General features: G+C 49.3%; 1 long non-coding RNA gene across 1 annotated transcript; it reads left to right on the forward strand.

Moving 5' to 3' along the window:
* The first annotated feature begins 6,920 nt into the window (after positions 1–6,920).
* Positions 6,921–15,261, forward strand: LOC114602674 (uncharacterized). Its single transcript, XR_003707965.2, has 5 exons — positions 6,921–7,002; positions 9,253–9,288; positions 10,680–10,774; positions 14,061–14,134; positions 14,320–15,261. It is a non-coding gene; the product is annotated as an uncharacterized LOC114602674 (long non-coding RNA).
* Positions 15,262–16,897: the final 1,636 nt, after the last annotated feature.

Here is a 16,897-nt window from a genome sequence, read left to right on the forward strand (position 1 = left end):
TCAGCTTCACGATCTGTCCTTCCAGTGAGCACTCAGGGCTGATTTCCTTAAGAATGGATGCGTTTGATCTTCTTGCAGTCCATGGGACTCTCAAGAGTCTTCTCCAGCACCATAATTCAAAAGCATCAATTCTTCGGCGATCAGCCTTCTTTATGGTCCAGCTCTCACTTCCATACATCACTACTGGGAACACCATGGCTTTAACTATACGGACCTTTGTTGGCAAGGTGACGTCTCTACTTCTCAAGATGCTGTCTAGGCCTGTCATTGCCCTTCTCCCAAGAAGCAGGCGTCTTTTAATTTCGTGGCTGCTGTCACCATCTGCAGTGATCATGGAGCCCAAGAAAGTAAAATCTCTCACTGCCTCCATTTCTTCCCCTTCTATTTGCCAGGAGGTGATGGGACCAGTGGCCATGATCTTCGGGTTTTTTTATGTTGAGCTTCAAACCATATTTTGCGCTCTCCTCTTTCACCCTCATTAAAAGGTTCTTTAATGTTCAAGCTTCAGGGCCCCCCAAATGTAGGTCCGCCACTGGCCAGCCCAGCCCACTGACCTTTTGCTCCTGCCAACCCTCAGCTTCACTGCCAGCCACCCGAGAGATTGTCCTGTGCGCCCCTGGTTCCTGCCAGCACGTCTAGCCAAATCTGGCATGTTTAGGCCTTTCAGAAGATCCTCGTCAAAGAGCTTCTTAATTTTCTTAAGCAGCTGTGTGTGCACAAGGCAGAGGGGCTCTGGATGGGCTCAGTTGCCTTGAGACCGTTAAGCGTGGCCCCCAAGCAGCCACCAATTCATGCCCTTCGGAAAGTCAATACTCAGCCCACTTCAGATCTCACTGCATAAAGGCCTCTTCAGCAAAGAGTGTTTAATGGGCTTCTGTCTAGTGATGGGCTCGGCGCCACGGGACTGGAGGCAAAGCACACTTAGCAGCTGCAAAATATAATCTGCCACCATGTTCTGAGCGTCACGTTTGAGTTTGTTTGCTCCAAAACGTGGAGACTAAAGCACAAACTATACAAAGCTCTGCCGGAAACAAGTCACCTCCCTGCAATTTAGACTCTGTGAATATTTGGGGTGGGGGGAGGTTGGTCCTCTTTGGTGCTGTGCCATCATTTCCTTTCGCAGCATTTCCTTTTCCTTCTTCCTGGATTAGTCTCAAGAGGAATCTCTCCCAATCAGGGATCAATGAAACGATGTCACAGTGCTACAAAGCCAATCAGCTTTGGCTGTGTAATGACACCGCGGAAGGCAAGGGAAGGCAACTGGGTGAAGGACAATGAAGGGCAATGTACCGTATTTTTTGCTCTATGAGACTCACCTTTTCCCTCCTAAAAAGAAAGGGGAAATGTGTGTGCGTCTTATGGAGTGAATGCAGGCCGCACAGCTATCCCAGAAGCCGGCACAGCAAGAGGGATTGCTGCTTTCACTGCACAGCGATCCCTCTTGCTGTTCTGGCTTCTGAGATTCAGAATATTTTTTTTCTTGTTTTCCTCCTCCAAAAACTAGGTGCGTCTTGTGGTCTGGTGCGTCTTATAGAGCGAAAAATACGGTAAACAAAAAAGAAAAAAGGAAAGCCTTTTTGAAACGAGTATCAAAAATTGCTGAACGGAGTTTACCAAAATGTTCACCAAAAACTCTGAATAATTTGAGATTAGCCCAAATCCTTCTTGCAGACACCTGGGCTGCTTCCAGAACAATGGCTCCTAGGAATACCCAGTCCATTGTATGCTGCAGGCAGAATTGCGCTTGATTTCCCACGCTGTACAGTTAGAAGGTTTGGGTCCCATTTTTGTCATGTTCCATCCACACTGGTGTGGACGGAACATGACAAAAATGGGACCCAAACCTTCTAACTGTACAGACACAGGTGATCTGGGTGGGGAACAGGAAGCTAGCTAAACTAAGCACACATAACCTTTGCAGTGAGTTCCATGTTATCACTTGTTTCTTTTTCAAACAGTATTTTAATTACCACTAAAATGCTTGTCTAGCTGTCTCCCCACCCCCCGTTAATAAGACTTTTAAAATGTTGTGCTGTGACACTGTAATACTATTTTTTTTTAAATAAAGAAAACCTAACACAGCCTTTCTTTCGGTGACCGAAAAGGGTTCTTCCCACATTTGTTTCAGAACACTGTAATGTTATAGCAGTATAACGCCATATTTCAACCAGGGAAGCATCCCTAATTCTAACCCAGTTTTTAGAAAAATATTTTGAAGTGGTTTGGTCATGGAGGCTCCCAGCTTCTCTGTTTTCGTGGCCACCTCCTCCTCCATCCAGCACTGCAGATGTTCCTGATGGAATATCCTTGGCGTGACGGAGACTCCCCTCACATTTCCAGAGTTCACACAACCCCATACCGCCCCCAGACATTAATCACCATCTGCTACAACTCAGACAGATGTTCTCTGCCGATAACAGCACATTCCCCAGACCGTGGGTTGCCCAATTAATCCACAGATACTGATTAGCAATCGTTACGGTAAGTTCTGAGATGGTGCTCAAAGTCACGGGGAGGAAAGAGCAGGAGACCTCAAATGGGTGAGTGTCAAGCGATGACTAACACGCTGGAGGGTTTGCTGCACACTTTGTTTTGGCTTGGAGAACAAGCCTCTTGTGCATGTTAGCAGAGGGATGGGTAGAGTAAGGAGCAAGGCTCCCCTGGGTCCTTCTTAGTCAAAGGTGAGATTCTTCAGATGCCACCACCCTCCTTGCACAGAGGGCCAACTCTGAAGAACAACTCCCATCATGCTGTGCTGGCTGCAGCTGCACCCCACAGGATTGAACCCTTGGTCAGAAAAGGAAGCGAGGAGACACAGAACCTCCTTATTCCCCCACCCATATGCCTTCTCTTCTTCTGTATATCGTAACCCAGTAGTTTGTTTCACAGGTGTGTATAAAAAAGGCTTTTCTTTGAGCACACCTATTATGTGGCTCAGGTGTTCTTCAAAATGGTGCCTTCCGAATGTTGCTGGACTCCAACTCCCAGCAGCCCCAGAGGCTCCCAGGACCAGCAATTAGTCCGGATGATGGGAGTTGTAGTCCAATAACTCACTACCATGAAGGTAGGTGTGGTATTAGTGGCGCCAAAGATGTTTGTGGAATAATGTGTGTATTTTGGGCTGCTCAATGTTGTTATGAATTTGTGGGATGCCAGGGGCACAGACCTCCCTAAATTCTTAGATTTGGTAAATGTCAGAAATAAACCAGTGCTTGGGGTATTAAGGGAAGCTTCCAGACGCTGATTCTAGTAGTGTCAAAAAAGACAGGCCAAACCAGTTTTGAAGACCATTAGCAATCAACAAAGAGACCAGAGTTCTGGGCCATTAAGAATGATTGGCAAGGCAAATATGGCCAGTTGGCAGAGAGGTTGGAGCCCTCTCTCCCCAGTGAGTAGCAGAGGCAAAGGCCCAATGGTAGCAGACAAAGGGCAAGTTTAGGATTTCAATTTAGGCATGGAGTCTGTTAGCAGCAAGGAGGAGAAGCAGGGGCAGGACTCCATGTGAGCTGCGGATGACAGGCTGGAAACAAAGAGTGACAGAGGATGGCTATTTGCTGTCCTTGGAGTCCCCCTTAAAGGGGGAAGCCAGACCCACTTGGGATGTGAATGCTCTGAACTCTCTCCATCTAGACGCAGGTTGTAAATATGTGTAAATAAACCATACTTCATAAAGACACTGCAGTCTCCAGTGTGCCTGATTTCTGAAAGAAACACAAACCTGGGTAAGTAGCGGGAACCCCTGAAGTCTCACCCTGCTCGGAGATAGAGGTTGCATGTAACAATATGATCGCTAAAACAAAAAAAAATTCCCTTCCAGTAGCACCTTAAAGACCAACTAAGTTAGTTCTTGGTATGAGCTTTCGTGTGCATGCACACTTCTTCAGATACACTGAAACAGAAGTTGCCAGATCCTTCTATATAGTGAGAAGGTGGGGAGGGGTATTACTCAGAAGGGTGGTGGGAATGGGTGATTGGCAGATAGCTGTGATGAGCCTGTTGACGACTCTTAACGACTGCAGTAGGTCTTACAGGAAAAAGCAGTAGGTCTTACAGTCTTTTTGTTTTGACTATGGCAGACCAACACGGCTACCTATCTGTAACTGGAAATATGATCGCTGTGAGGATTGAGAGCCAATCTCCTCCTACCTGCTCTGCAGATAGGAGGCTTCTGAATGTCAGATCAGGAGCAAGAGAGGGATTGGGGCACTCCTGTCCTGCTTGCTAGCTCTTCAGATGTTTCTAGTGTATCAATGGAATCCTTCCTACTGGGCCTGGAATTAAGCAAGGATCTTCTTTTCTTCTATTGAAAGTACTCAAGAGGGTGCAGAAATTCTGAGGCAAACATTCACATTCAAAATGGGGATTCAATCTTTTAAATGGAAATGTTACACTTTCTACGGGGAATGGAGGAATTGGAATCGCTGGTGAGCTTTGAAACTTGGGTGAATCTTTGCAAACATTCATTTCAGGTCTTTGCCAGCAGGACGAATAATAAAAGAAAATAATTTTAAATGGCCTGCTGAGCTTTCAAAGGCCACAATTTTGCACAACTTGAGAGCTTCCTGGGGGAAAGAAGGCAGCTGTGTGGCAGCTGTCGGGGGCCCCTCAGCAGAAAGCACAGAAGGGCCCCCAAACACAGCAGAGCTGGCTTATTGCCACAAGTTGAAATAAAGACACCTTACCATTGAAATAAGCTTCCTTCCCCATCAAATCTATTAAATCTGGAGTGTCCAGTCACCTACATGCAGCAATGCCTGTCTGTAGCTCACCAGTACAAGATATAAAGTCCGCTCTCTATCTTAGAAAACCTGTAGCCGAGCAGACTATGGGATTAGGCTGCCCTCTTCTGGCTGCCATGTGTATTCCTGTTAATGTAGCATACGAACATTGCCTGCTACAGTCAAGTACAGTGGTACCTCGCAAGACGAATGCCTCGCAAGACAAAAAACCCACAAGACGAAAGGGTTTTTGGTTTTTTGAGTTGCTTCGCAAGACGATTTTCCCTATGGGCTTGCTTCGCAAGATGGAAACGTCTTGCAAGTTTGTTTCCTTTTTCTTAACACCGTTAATACAGTTGCGACTTAACTTCGAGGAGCAACTCATAGCACGCGGTGTGGTAGCCTTTTTTGAGGTTTTTGAAGACTTCGGTGATTTTTGAAGCTTTTCCAAAACTTTTCCAAAACTTTTTCCAAAACCATCTTACTCGGCTCCGAGTGATCGCCAAAGAAGAAGACTGTTCCAAGGTAACATCTGCATCAATTGCTCCGCCCATTTTTGCCTCTGGCCCCACCCACCACTGGCATGTGGGTCCCAGAAGGTTCCCCAGAAGGAAACGCATCCCTCAGGTGGGAAGAGGCTCCCCTGCACTAGACAGAGAAAGGGAGGATGGGACACATGTCCAGGAAAATGGGCGCTATGCATCTGCGCTTGCAAAAGCACCAGGTTGTCGAGCATCCTCACCAGAGCCTCAGACTCGTGCTCTCCCAGCCGGCTCTTCTGCATGGGTCCAAAGGTGCTGCCGGCCCATCGGACAGAGCCAACGTCATGGGGCCGGTGCTTCTCTCGCTCCAGGACTATCAGATTCTCTGCTCCGCCGGCACTGGACAAGGCTGAGACCTGGAAAGGTGCAAACCACAAGAGAGGCCATTTATCCACATGTGGTGTCCAAGCAAAATAGCTGAGCGCTGAGAGAATATCTGGAGAATAATTCAGAGATCATAAAGTGCAGGGGAGAACCATTTGGGAGCCAATTTGTTGCAGCCCCAGCAGGAGCCCGAGGGTGCGGGGAGGGGGGCAAGACAGTAGCATCCTTTGGTCATCAAGGAAGTGTGGAAGAAGCCCATGCATTGCCACCCTTCCACCTGCAGATGGCGCTCATGCGCTGGGCCTTGGCACATGGCTGACCTAGTTTTTTCCAGCTGAAGAAGTAGGCTGATGCTCAGAGGGGCAGACAATGGCACTGAGCATCAAAGGCAGGAGTTGCAGGAAGTCCAACCTGCCTCCCCCCACCCCCACCCTGCCTGGGGTTGCAGGGCTTATTAGTTCCTGACAAGGGTGGGCAGAGCCAGAAAGACAGAGAAGGGGGCCGGGGAAGACTGTTGCCTTTTGGGGATAACATTTTTACAGCCCCAGAAGAGGAAACAGCTGATGAAGCCCACATATGTAAATAATAATACAATTGATTCATTTATGGATTATGAAGCTTGACGTTCTATTCTTTAACTTTCTGCCTATGCAAAAAAGTAAACATTACCAAATAAATTATGCAAAGCAAGAAAATGGGTGCAACATTTTTAATTTTTTGCAGATCTTAGCAGGAACCAGCTTGGAGGAAGGGAGGGGGAGTTTTCCCTTTCTTCTGAGATTCATCAGCATAGCGTGGGGTAGCGATTTTCTTTAGGATCATGACTGGAGCATAGAGGGTTAAAGCATATGTGATGTACAACAACAGGGCTGTTGGGAGGGGAGGGGAGGAAGCGCCATGGAATGAACAAGGGAGGGAAGAAAGGCTCTTTGCGGTTCCATCCCTTGGCAGTTTCCATGCCAACCAGGGACGCCAGGGGAGCTTCTCCAGGTAGGGCTTGGTGCGGCTGGAGCTGCTGACGCTGCGCAGGGCCTTCTCCTCCCTCTTCTTCCTCCTCCCTCCCGCATCAGCCTCTGACCACCTGCACCTGCACACCTGGGAGGGAAAACAGCGCCAGGTGGGGGCCTTTTGCCTCTTCTCGCGACCCGTAGCTCAGAAGCCGCACCGCCGTGCCTTTTGGGAAACGCAGTCCTCCCTGTCGTTCATTTCCGTTCTGTAGGTGGGGAGGAATAGAGAGCAGGCACTACGAGTCCCAGAAGGCAATGGGAGAGCCGGCTCCCACTCCTCCCTTTCTCGCCAATGGGAGGCGAGAGTCGGGCTTGGGGGGCGGGGGGATGTTTGGAGTGGCAGGGGCAGTTGTTTCAAGATGGCGGATCTGGCTGTGGGACCGGAAGGAGCTGCTCGCTGGAGCAAGGAGCGTATCCTTCCCTCAGGAGGGAGGCGGCGGGAGGAGAAGAAAAGGCGTGGGGGCGGGGCTGTTTTGACGGCGGGGCGGTGATAAACGATGGCAAAGGCCGGCGTGGTTCCTGAGCATGTGCAGAGAGCCGCCCCGGTTGCCTCAGAAAACGAGCCCAGCTCGCTCCGTGGGCTTTGTCCCCGAGTGCAGAGCCAGGCCCGGGGGCTACGGCTGAAGCCCCACTCCCAGGGCGGGCTGACCCTCGACCCGCTCTCTCTTGCCCCTCGCCCTCCTCGGCAAAGAGCCGGTTGGAAATATTGCTGCTTCAGATTCTAGTGCAAATGGTGCTGCTAATACGTTACATTCCCCAGAGCTCCTTCTAGGTGTCCATCCTGTGCACAGCGCGGCCACCCTAATAGTCGCGCAGAACTGAGACGTGAACTCGGGGCTTCCCGCCTTTCCCGTCAACTCTCTCAGCTGCTGCCGCTGATTTCAAGTTTTGTTTGTACAGTAGTTCCCTGTGGTGGAAGTTTTGCTAACTTTGGTGGCTGCCCTTGGGATGAAGACAGGGCTGGGGGGGGGGGGAGACGTATATTGCATGGCCCTTGAGGGGTCCTATGTATGATATTGTGTGTCTCCATAGCCTCTCCCTTTCACCCAGGGACCCCCGAGCCCGGGACCCTGCGAAAGAGACCCAGAGCCTCTTTCGGCCCCAGAATGAGGTGTCCCACTCGCAACAGGAAAGACTGCCGGTCCCTGCCAACAAATGGTCCTACTTCTGTATGGAGCTAGAAAGGGAGGCTCCGACCTCCAGGCTCCCAGAGGCAAAGTGAGTAGGTTGTGGGAGGCCTCGCATTGCAGTTCTACAGAAGAAGGCCCCCCTGCTCTAGTTAGCTCGGTTGGTTAGAGCGTGGTGCTGATAATGGCAAGGTTGCAGGTTCAATCTTCGTAATGGCCACCTGCATTTCAGGGGGTTGGACTAGAGGACCCTTAGGATTCCTTCTAATTCTGCAGTTCTATGATTCTAACATCTCTAAGGGGGGGGGCACACATCTTGCATCTCCAGCTAAAAAGAGCTAGATGAGCAGTTTACAATTAACTCCATGTGGTCATATTCCGGGTGCACGTAACTGTTGCTGCACCACCTTCCCCCAACGGGATCTTTGGCAGTGACTACTGACCTGCATTTACTATTGACCTGGACCCTGTGCCTTGGATTTCAACCTTTTTATTTGGCTAAGTACTAGTGCAGTGCACAAGAATAAAATGCTAACAAAGACTTACAGTCAATAGATAGAAATGGGGAGAGAGGAGGAAAAATAAATAGTACCTGACTAGGGAACAGTGCATAAGGAGCAGTATATGCAAGTAATTGCATAAACGTGCTATTTTCCATGTACTGTAATTATTTGCATTTACTGTACCTTACTGTCATTATCCACATATACTTTCTCCTTTCCCAAGATATCTGTTTGGTATTAATATGTTCACATCCTTTTTGAACTAATTTGCATACATAGGTCTTCAGCTGATGTATTTAAACTAAATCTTTCCATATGGATTTTAGTCTGTTTGGTTGCCCCCCCCCCCCCCGGGCCCACTGGGGCAGAGTAAGAAGCTTCCTTTCAGCATCTAGAAGAGATGATGTGTGGAGAACAACTTCTTGGATGTAACTTGCTGCCAATACTTGGCAATGGGCTGATGGCCAACTTAATTGAATCTACTATGAGTTGATAAATGACTGCTAAAGATATGCAGTCTGATGGCAGTCTGGATGGTCCAACAGGGAAGGGTCCCATGGTATGTTCTTGCGGGTGCAGTTTACCCAGATTTCTCTCCTGATCCCCCAAATACCAGTACCTGCTTGTAAGAACCCCAGATAGCTTTTTCAAAAATGTGTGACTTTAAAGCTTAGTCTGTGTCCATAATAAGAGTCTGAGGAGCATTCATTGAGTGTATAGCCTCCAGGAGTTGCTTTTATAATCAAGGCTAATACAAATAAATGTGGCTCATTATCTCCGTGATTGAGCTAGTTACAGGGTCTTTAATAAAAGACAACTTTTCATTCAGGTCTTTTTAAGAGTAATAACAAAGTGGATTTACAGAAATGTCTGTAGTCTCCCAGTCAGTGTTGGGCTGTGTCTGAACTTCAATTTTGATGCAGAAGAATTTTCAGACTAGCTCAGTCATGGAGATAATATTTCCAGACTGTAAAATGTAGAATGGGAACAAACCTTTTGCCCTTGCTTTCCTTGAATGAAATTGCATTCAGTTTCTGATGAAGAGCAGCCACCTGTCTATGTCCCAGGTATGATCTTTGAATGGTTGCCAAATTTAGCTTGAATTGTTGGGTAGTGAATTGGGCCAGGACCTGATTCGGATTCACTCTGTGCACATGCACCCTTGTCTCAGCGACTTTGGAGCAACAGGTTAAAATGAGATTGGGGGTCTGTTTGTATCTTTGGGGAGAGGGCTAGAAGTAAAAGAGTTCAAATGATAACTTAGGGATACAACCTTTTCAGGTCCTTTAGGAGGGCTGGAAAAATCTTGGTGTGTTTTTAGGCACCATCATCTCATTTTCACAGGTTGGCAGGCAGCCTTAGGTACTCCTTATAGAGCTAGAGAAATGGCTTAAAGCTTCCATTTAGGAACATTTGATCTCTAGCTGCTCATATTTGCATGTTTATTTGCTTACAGTTAGCCTTCTCCTTCATCATGGAGCCCAAGGTAGTGTACATGCACACTCAGGCAGTTTCTCTACCCTGGGATTATATGAGATCAAACTGTGAATAATGTCATTGTACGCACTGACTTCCTGACAAATTAGATCCGGGCTTTTGAGTTTCATTTGCCTGCCTAGCCAACTCCCAATTGGCTCTTCCTTACTTAGAGGTATCAGAGAAGGTGAGGCAAGAGTTTTGTTGGCCTGCTTTTATAGTCTGACGGTTGTTACTGTTGTTAAAATACTGAAACAAACAAATTAGGTATAATGTAAACGTGGTCTAGGATGGTGGCAGCGAGCAGTCAGTTAATGCAGACTTTTCCTGCCTCCCTTGCTCTCTTCTTATTCTCCCACAGCTGAAAAGTGGCTGTTTGTATCTGGCTTAGAAGCCTTTCTTTCTTTCTTTTTTTGTACCATCATTGTGGCATTCAAGGGGCAAAGATAAAGTAATTGTGTAGGCCTTGAAAAATCCTCCTTGTCCAGGCGTCTAAAAATCTTCTTTAGTATTGGTAACAGGCTAGATTAATACTTGCAAGCCTGGGGCCAGAATGGGGCAAGCAAGACCAGTTTCTGTCACAGTGCCTAAGGATTAAAAGCTTCTTTTAGGGAGTCTTGCAGCTGTGTATAGTGTTGTGACAGATGAGCTGCCTTTCAGCCTCAAATAGGAGGAGCAGGAAGCATAGCTGTCAACCTTCCCTTTCCCCCCGGGAAATTCCCTTATTTCAGCACCGTTTCCCGCTGCTTCCCGCTGCTATCCCGGATTGTTAGATATCCCTTAGACTGTTCCCGGGACAGGAGAGGCTGCTGATCCCTTATTTTCGAGGCTGCTGATCCCTTATTTTCAAATCTGAAAGTTGACAGCTATGGCAGGAAGACATGCCTCCTTTTAACAAATCCCTTGCAGCTGCCTGTTCATGCCCCCTCCGCCAATCAGGAAGGGCATGATTGCTTTTTTAAAAGCTGGTTTTAATTTTCAGGTCCATGGCAAAGGAGGAATGAAGAGTGCTTCTCTGAAGGATTTATGTCCTGAAGACAAGAGGCGCATAGCAAACTTAATTAAGGAGCTTGAAAGGTGAGGATAAACTGTCTGATAATGCATCGGGTTTAGGATGAGACTCTTTTTCCAATTACTGTTATGAAATTGAAGCATTCATGTTTATTAAAAGCGTATTACCACTCCTTGCTGGCACAGGTATGATCAAGTAGGACATGGAGCAGTTTTTGTTGTTGTTTTTTTTTTTTTTTTTTTTAAGAAGAGGAGTTTGGATTTGATATCCCACTTTATCACTTCTCGAAGGATTCTCAAAGCAGCTAACATTCTCCTTTCCCTTCCTCCCCCACAACAAACACTGTGAGGTGAGTTGGACTGAGAGACTTCAGAGAAGTATGACTAGCCCAAGGTCACCCAGCAGCTGCATGTGGAGGAGCGGGGAAGCGAACCTGGTTCACCAGATTACGAGTCTACCACTCTTAACCACTGCACCACACTGGCTCTCAGGACATGGAGCAGTTGTCTACCTCTCTCTGTTGCTAGAGACTGCTGCTGTTGAAGGAAGGCTTTCAAAGGGTTTCCTACAAAATTTGTCCCCCTTGCGTCAGGGATGGCCTGGAAAATTGTGCCCTATCTCACTTTGCTGCTTCCCCCCAAGCACCTACAAGTTCTTGCTTTGGACTGTGACATGCTAACATGGGGCCTGATAGACATGTGTGTTTGGAGACACTGTGAAACCAGCACCCATGTGGTCCTGAGAACACACTCCCTCCCAAAGGATCTTTAGCGGGAGTCACATGGAGTTCAGATGTGTGTATCTGAACCCTCCCAAACGACAAAGGTGGGTCCACATGGAAATAATATAAAAAATAAGGGATTTATTATAAAGGTAGTTTTAACAACAACAAAGTGCAGCAGCACACACTCACAATTCTAGGCACATATAAAAGCAATATTCTAACTTTCTAAAATAAGCGTTCTAAATAAGGGCCCAGAGTAAACAGGGGGAAGTTAATTAGAAAGAGAGTCACAAGTTAGTGCTGCTGAATCTGTGAGTGTGCAGGTGATCTGACCTGAGGTTGCCTGACTCATCCTGGAAGTGCCATTGCTCTGTCTAGTTTGTATTTTCAGTTCTACAGGATTCCCAGTTGGTTGAAGGAACCGGGCACCAGAATCTTAAAGCAGAGGTTTCAGGATTTCAAAACCTGCTCCTGGTGCCCTTTTGCTTACTAATTATCCCAATGCCATTGTTGCAACCTAGCTTCCTGAGGAGGAGTGAATTGTTCTGTATCCTCCTGACCTAGCTGGCAAGAAGGTCAGGGATAGAGACGACAGTTACAGCGCTGAATGTAAGCTTACAAGACGGCAGGAGGGTCGTTTCCTATGGCCATCCACTTCAGCCAAACCTGTCTTTGGTTCACTGCTGAACACAAATTGGGGCAACAGCAGAAGCCTCATTACTGCTGCTGTGTGTGGCTGTGACTTGCACTGCCCCTAATCCAGCTGCCTAGTACGGGCTTTGCAGGTGCACTCTAGATAGTCTCAGCTTTCTGCCCTCTGAGCTATGGTAAAAGGCTGGAAGATGTGCTGCTGCAATCGATTGAAGGATTAAACAAAGTGGGCTGTGTGTTGGCTGTCTAGCATCCGGAAGCAGCGCTAATAAGCCTTGCACCTGCTTTTCTAGCTCCCTGCTCCTCAGCCAAGCCCACTGCCTACTTCAGTTATGCACCATTCATCGTTTTCCTAGTTTAAGCTCAACATGCACCAGTTCTCCTGAGGCCTAGAAGCTGGAGTCAGTTGGGGATAACATGTATTGTTATCCAGATTTGTCATTTTATATAGCATCATTCTTTTTTAATAACACTCCAATTAATAACATATCAAATCTTGCAACATCATAATACAAATAATAAAACCAATTATACATTCCAAATTATATTATTTAAAAAGACTTCCCATGTTCTGGCTGGTCAGGAGAAAATCTTTTGTTTCTCGTTCCTGCAAGCGAGTAGGAGCTGGAGGGGCTGCTCAGCTGGGGAGGTGCAGGCTCTGTCACACTTTCCATTGAGGGGTTCACGGCTGGGGGCTCCTTTAAACTTCTCCCCCCAAAGGAGCCCCCATGTCACCACCTGAAGGCAGCCAAGCAGAATAGTTGCTGGGGTGGCAAAGGTGGAGGCAACTGCGTCTGAGAGCCCCTAAACTGCTGCTGAGGCAGCTGTCGGGCTGTCTCCGCATGGCCACCGATGCTCCTTTCAACTTATCTGTTGAGCTGAAAGCAGCCACGCACCCCTCAATGGAAAAGTCTGACGGAGCCTGCACCTCACCAGGAGAGCAGCCCCATCCAGCTCCTACTCCGTGCAAGGAGGAGTGGGGGCACTCAAAACGGAAGTGTGGCACGGAAAAAGGAAGTGTAACACTCAAAACAAACAGTTCAGATTCCGAAAAAAGTTTGCAAACCGGAACACCTACTTCTGGGTTTGCAGCATTCAAATTTCAAGTAGTTCGTGCACTAAGCTGTTCAAAAACCAAGGTACCACTGTATGTTAAACTATTCTAGTACCTAGAGTCGCTTGAGAATTCTAAGACACTGGAAAAAACTGCAGTTTTCAAAAATCAGTGGTTTAAATCAGTGTATTTATGAGTCCTGATTCCAAATGGCATCCCATTGCATCCATGCATGGACAAAAACTGCTCCTTGGTCTCAGAAACTACCATGAAAAATTTGCTGACAATAGCTAAAAAGGTGTCCTAATGCCTAGTGAACATACAACACCCTCCCCAAAAAACCCACTTTTATATGAATGAGGAACCAGTGATAACCAAGTTCAGTTTCCAATAATAATGGATTCCAAACAACAAATGTTGATCATGGAAAATTATTATTTGTGAGAGTGAAATTACCTGCCTCTCTGCTCTATGATTGGGTGCCTCAATTAAAAAAAATCCCTTTTAGAATGAGGCTATGAAGAAAAGTCTGATGAAAGCGACAATTCTAATAAAGCGCTTCAGGGGGAAGATGTCATCTTCCCCCATAAAGTAGAGCCGAGGACCTGCCTCATAGTAAGTAAATATTTTTTTTTACAAAGCCCTGAGCATCTTAGGTCCAGGGTGCCTCAGGATCCTGTTCTACCTCCACAGCGGAAGGCAGCAGTGTTTCTGAAGATCAGTTGCTGGAAGCCACAGGCAGGAAGAGGGAGAGCTCTGTGCAGGTGAAAGATGGATCTTATTCCCAGATCCAGGAGGCCCACTCTTCTCCCATAGTTGTCAAGTGGGCTGGGCTGGAGAGAGAGCACAATTCAGGGCTTGGTGTGGTGGTAGCACCGATGGTGTCTCCAGTTCTGACATGCTGTGTGCTTCCCCACAACAGGAAGTTATTGAAGAGGACCCGCTGGCATCGTTCTCAGTCTTACACCAAGCGACGGAAACCATAATCCGCATGACGTAAGTATGGGGAGGTACTTCTAGTCTCCCTACAGCTTATCACTGCCCCACCTATTCATGGTACCTCCCTTGCCATACCCTGAAATTGTACCTCTTGGCCAGACACAGTGCACATTTCCTCACCAGGTTTATGGACTGCTGGGTGCTGATCATTTCCTCCCCCCTTCTTTCTCTTTCCTCTTCAGTGCCCACTCTTCTCCCCTAGGAGGACCCACTTGCCAGTTGCAAAGAAGGTGTCAAGTGGGCTGGGCTGGAGAGAGAGCACAATTCAAGGCTTGGTGTGGTGGTAGCAGCGATGGTGTCTCCAGTTCTGACATGCTGTGTGCTTCCCCACAACAGGATATTATCGAAGAAGAGCCCCAGGCGAAGAGGACCCACCTGACCTAAGTATGGGGAGGTACTTTTGGTCTCCCTACAGCTTGTCACTGCCCCACCTATTCCTGGCACCTCCCTTGCCGCACTAGGAGCTGTGGGGAGCTCTTTCATTAGGAGGTCCCTGATGACGGCTGGAAATGACCCTCAGCCACCCCAGAAAGACCCCTCCCCTGAAAGTTTACCCCAATATGATAGACACCAGTTGGTGCCATTGGAAGCATGTAAAGATGACATGGTGCAGCCACCGTTTGGGGCTGCCATTGCCGGTCCGAGGAACTGAGCGGATGCGGCAGTTCTGTGGCCCCTTCCCAATGACCTGCTTCCTGAACCTTCGTCCTGCTCCGTTGGCAAAAGTTTGTTGGGTTGTTGACTGAGGTCAGCGATTGAGCGCTCGTTCCGTTTCGCTTGCAGGGAGATGAGACAATGTCACATCAAGCAAATGCTAGCTCCCCTTTTCCATTCTAGTTTCCCTGTCACTTTTCCCACCACCAAAAATGTCCAATTTGGAGTCTGTTGGGGAGCAAGTTTCCACACTTCTGTCATTCAGGGCTGGAACATCCTATTGTATGTAATTTACTACCTATCAATGTGGGCTGGCTGCTTTGGCATAATCCCAGCTTCTCTCTGGATTTGAAGGGCCCAGCCAGGACCCAAGGAGTGGGTGGAGGGCAACAATTAGCACAACACAAAGAGAGTGCAAGCTGATCAACCACTGCACCAGCACTTAGCCAAATAAAGAGGTTGAAATCCAAGGCACAGCGTCAGTAGTAAATGCAGGTCAGCAGTCACTCACTGCTAAAGACCCGTTGGGGGAAGGTGGTGCAGCAACAGTTATGTGCACCCGGAATATGACCACATGGAGTTAATTGTAAACTGCTCATCTAGCTCTTTTTAGCTGGGGATGCAAGATGTGTGCCCCCCCCCCCTTAGAGATGTTAGAATCACAGACCTGCAGAATTAGAAGGAATCCTAAGGGTCCTCTAGTCCAACCCCCTGAAATGCAGGTGGCCATTACGAAGATCGAACCTGCAACCTTGGCATTATCAGCACCACGCTCTAACCAACCGAGCTAACTACTGCAGGGGGGCTTCTTCTGTAGAAGGGCAATGCGAGGCCTCCCACAACCTACTCTGCCTCTGGGAGCCTGGAGGTCCGAGCCTCCCTTTCTAGCACCATACAGAAGTAGGACCATTTGTTGGCAGGGACCGGCAGTCTTTCCTGTTGCGAGTGGGACACCTCATTCTGGGGCCGAAAGAGGCTCTGGGTCTCTTTCGCAGGGTCCCGGGCTCGGGGGTCCCTGGGTGAAAGGGAGAGGCTATGGAGACACACAATATCATACATAGGACCCCCCAAGGGCCATGCAATATACAGTGGCGTAGCGTGGGGGTTGCCAGGGGTGCCGGCCGCACCGGGCGCAACATCTGGGGGGGCGAGTCCAGAGGGAAGGGACAAGTTCCTTCCTCCGCCGGGCTCCCCGCCGCCGCCGCCAGCCTTGCGCCCTAGCGCGTGCGCGCCCCCCGCCGCCGCGGCTGCGCTCCACTCACTGATCGCAGGAGGAGCAGCCGCTGCAGCTGCGCCGCCGCTGCCACCGACGCCTGGCCGGGCACGGGCAGCCTCCGCACGCCGCCGCCATCCCCTCGGCCCAGCCACAGGCGGCGGCTGCTTCTGCCGACTGGAAGGGAGGAGAGCTCCGAGGGGCCTCGACGCGCCCTGCTCTCCCCAAAACCCTCTGAGAGGAAGCCGGCGGGCGGGCGAGGGTCTCCCGGCGGAAGGGGGCGCCGCTGGCTCCAGCTCTCAGCGCAAGTCTCAGCCGCGGGGGGGGGGGGGGCGGGCGAGGACGGAGCGCGGCTGGAAGCCCCCGGACCCGGCCGGGAGGAGGAGAGGCCCTCACCAAGCCCGGATCTGGAGCGCCTCGGAGCGCGGGTTCCACCTACAACCCACGAGAGGAGGGGGCGGGGAGGCGCCTGAGGGGAGGGGGCTTCGGCTGCCTCGGCCCGCGGGGGCTCCGCAAATAATAAATTTAATAAATTCCTGCTGAGTCTTTGGGGGGGGGGGTCCTTGGCTCCTTCGCTCGCCCCCAGCCCCAGTGGCGTAGCAGGGGGGGCCAGCCGCACCTGCCGCAACATCTGGGGGGGCGCGCTCGCACTCGAGTGCTAAAATCCACGGGTTAGGGGGCGCAAATTACTTGCCTTGCCCCGGGTGCTGACAACCCACGCTACGCCACTGCCAATATACGTCTCCCCCCGACCAGCCCTGTCTTCATCTCAAGGACGCGAGGAGGGAGCGACGAAGAGGCTCTGGCTCTGTTTCGTGGGGTCCCGGGCTCGGGGACAACAGCCGAGATCTCGAAGCAACTGCCAACGGCCCCCCGCCCTGCCACGCCCCCCG

Source organism: Podarcis muralis, chromosome 7, assembly GCF_964188315.1.
Source record: "Podarcis muralis chromosome 7, rPodMur119.hap1.1, whole genome shotgun sequence".
Taxonomy (NCBI): domain Eukaryota; kingdom Metazoa; phylum Chordata; class Lepidosauria; order Squamata; family Lacertidae; genus Podarcis; species Podarcis muralis.